Below are 2500 nucleotides of genomic sequence, written 5' to 3'. Positions count from 1 at the left end.
TTTTCGTGTTGCCACATTGCATAGGAACGCCATGAAACTTCCAGAGGCATTTGCAGCAGAAAGGCACGTGCACTCAAAAATTTTAATATTTTTCACGCATAGACCCCGTCAAACGCTAGAAGTTGGCGGGGATGTCTCTCTTGTGGCTCACGGGGCTGTTAGGGTCGCACAGAAATGCCTCGGAATGGGAAAACGGGTCATTTTTGTGTGGCCACATTGCATAGGAACGGCATGAAACTTCCAGAGGCATTTGCAGCAGGAATGCATGTGCACTCAAAAACGTCTATATTTTTCACGGATAGACCCCGTGAAACGCTATAAATTGGCGGGGATGTCTCTCTTGTGGCTCACGGGCGCTGTTAGTTAGGGTCGCACAGAAATCCCTCGGAATGGGAAAAGGGGTCATTTTCGTGTTGCCACATTGCGTACGAACGGCATGAAACTTCCAGAGGCATCTGCAGCAGAAATGCATGTGCACTCAAAAACGTCTATATTTTTCACGGATAGACCCCGTGAAACGCTAGAAATTGGCGGGGATGTGTCTCTTGTGGCTCACGGGGCTGTTAGGGTCGCACAGAAATCCCTCGGAATGGGAAAACGGGTCATTTTCGTGTTGCCACAATTGGCATACGAACGGCATGAAACTTCCAGAGGCATTTGCAGCAGAAATGCATGTGCACTCAAAAACGTGAATATTTTTTCACGGATAGACCCCGTCAAACGCTCGAATTTGGCGGGGATGTTTCTCTTGTGGGTCACGGGGCTGTTCGGCTCGCACAGAACTCCCTTGGTCCACCTGATTCGTGCATACAGGCAGCAACTAAAACTCTGTAAACCTGCTGTGAGGACATCTAAACAGTGGACCAGTGAGGCTGTGGAAGATTTGCGGGCGTGCTTAGACTGTACTGACTGGGATATGTTCACGACTGCTACCAATAGTCTGGATGAACTCACAGAGGCTGTGTACATCAGCTTCTGTGAGGACTGCTGTATCCCAACACGTACCAGGGTGAACTTTAACAACAACAAGCCCTGGTTCTCAGCAAAGCTCAAAAGGTTGAGGTTGGAGAAGGAGGAAGCGTTTAGGAGTGGGGATAGAGACAGATTCAAGGAGTCGAAGAACAGGTTTAGCAAAGCGGTGAGAGAGGCTAAACGACTGTACTCAGAGACACTAAAACACCAGTTCTCTACTAACGACGCTGCTTCTGTCTGCCAAAGGGCTCAGGCACATCACCAACTACAAACCCAGAGCGCCCCACACCACTAACGACTCCCGCCTAGCCAACGACCTGAACGAGTTCTACCGTAGATTTGAAAGACAATTGGACTGTCCTGAACCACCCCTTCCCACCCAAGAGGCCCCATCCCCCACCCATACTACAGAAACGACTCTCTCCTTTCAGGAGGGAGAAGTTAATGGGCTTTTCAAGAGGCAGAATCCACGCAAAGCAGCCGGGCCGGACTCTGTCTCTCCAGCCACCCTCAGGCACTGCGCTGGCCAGCTGTCTCCGGTGTTCACCAACATCTTTAACACCTCCCTGGAGACATGCCATGTACCAGCCTGTCTCAAGTCCTCCACCATCATCGCTGTGCCCAAAAAGCTAAGGCCAACAGGACTAAATGATTACAGACCGGTCGCCCTTACATCTGTGGTAATGAAGTCTTTTGAGCGCCTGCTCCTGGCACACCTCAAAGCCATCACAGACCCTCTCCTGGACCCCCTTCAGTTTGCCTACAGAGCCAACAGGTCTGTGGACGACGCAGTTAACATGGCCCTCCACTTCACCCTACAGCATGTGGACGCCCCAGCATCCTACGCCAGGATCCTGTTTGTGGACTTCAGCTCTGCCTTCAACACCATCATCCCTGCCCTGCTTCAGGACAAGCTCTTCCAGCTGAACGTGCCCTACTCCACCTGCAGGTGGATCACAGACTTCCTCTCTGACAGGAAGCAGTGCGTTAAGCCGGGAACAGAAGTCTCTGACTCCAGGTCCATCAGCACGGGAACTCCTCAGGGCTGCGTCCTTTGCCCACTGCTCTTCTCCCTGTATACCAACAGCTGCGCCTCCAATCATCTGTCCGTCAAACTCTTGAAGTTTGTCGGACGACACCACCCTCATTGGGCTGATCTCTGGTGGGGATGAGTCTGACTATAGGTGGGAAGCTGACAACCTGGTGACCTGGTGTAGCCAGAACAACTTAGAGCTAAATGCTCTAAGGACAGTTGAGATGGTTGTGGACTTCAGGAAGAATACAGCCCCACTCACCGCCATCACCCTGTTAGACTCCGCAGTCAAAATTGTGGAGTCCTTCCGCTTCCTGGGCACTATTCTCTGCCGGGACCTCAAGTGGGAACTGAACATCAGCTCCCTCGCCAAGAGAGCTCAACAGAGGATGTACTTTCGACGGCAGCTGAAGAAATGCAACCTGCCAAAGACAATGATGGTGCAATTCTATACAGCGATCATTGAATCCATCCTCACCTCCTCCATAACCGTCT

Source organism: Petromyzon marinus, unplaced genomic scaffold (genome assembly GCF_048934315.1).
Source record: "Petromyzon marinus isolate PM22_M1 ecotype Great Lakes invasive population unplaced genomic scaffold, UKy_Petmar_22M1.pri1.0 PM_G_Scaffold_18, whole genome shotgun sequence".
NCBI classification, from domain to species: Eukaryota; Metazoa; Chordata; class Hyperoartia; order Petromyzontiformes; family Petromyzontidae; genus Petromyzon; species Petromyzon marinus.
Note: the sequence above shows the minus strand (reverse complement) of the source record.